Source organism: Bactrocera latifrons, unplaced genomic scaffold, assembly GCF_001853355.1.
Source record: "Bactrocera latifrons isolate USDA-ARS-PBARC rearing strain unplaced genomic scaffold, ASM185335v1 scaffold_267, whole genome shotgun sequence".
In the NCBI taxonomy this organism is placed as follows: domain Eukaryota; kingdom Metazoa; phylum Arthropoda; class Insecta; order Diptera; family Tephritidae; genus Bactrocera; species Bactrocera latifrons.
Genome location: NW_017536263.1, coordinates 249,686 through 250,443, shown reverse-complemented (window position 1 = coordinate 250,443; position 758 = coordinate 249,686).

The following is a 758-nucleotide window of genomic DNA, read 5'->3' as shown; positions in this document are numbered from 1 at the left end:
TAGACAAAGGAATATTCTAGTAGCAATTTCTACGTTTTGAATTGTTTCTTCCAATTTATCTGATTTTATTAGGTTATTTAAGTTTGAGATATTTAAATCAGCTGATTGCTTTGCTGTGTTTTTTAAATATTGGCTTAAATTAAAACATTCTATTTTGAGCTCATCTGTATTAATGTCTTCATGATAAAATTCTGAAAGTTCTTTGCATTTTTTGATCTCGCCAGATTCAATTGTTTTAACTGACAAAGAAAACTAAATCGACTATAAATTCCTTGGTATGCGACCGAACGTTTCTTTAAATGTGTATTTAATGTGTGAATTGTGTTATATTACTATTAAAAAAAAATGATGCTTGTGCTGCGAATTTTATTTTCTTTCAAATGTATTTTTGTAGTCAGCAAATGAACTTTTTTCTTTAGCAGCCGTTTCGTACTGATCAAAATTATTGCGTGCGGTATTGACATAACTGATCAGAGATTCGTAAAGTTTTGTTACCACGTCCATGGTAAGGGTGCTATTCTGTAAACTTAGACTTGTTTTATTCATAATTCCCAAAAGATCATTCCATATTTCCGTTAGAAGAGCAGTCTCATATTTTCCCTTTTATTTGTAGGCTGGTGTCACTTGCGATTTAAGAAATATTTAAATAACCATTTTGCAAAGCATTAATGGCATTGGTACGTGTAGACCATCTAGTTTCCGAAAGAGATTTTATGACTGTATTTGCATCAATATGCTCTGTCAAAATTTTCCACCGT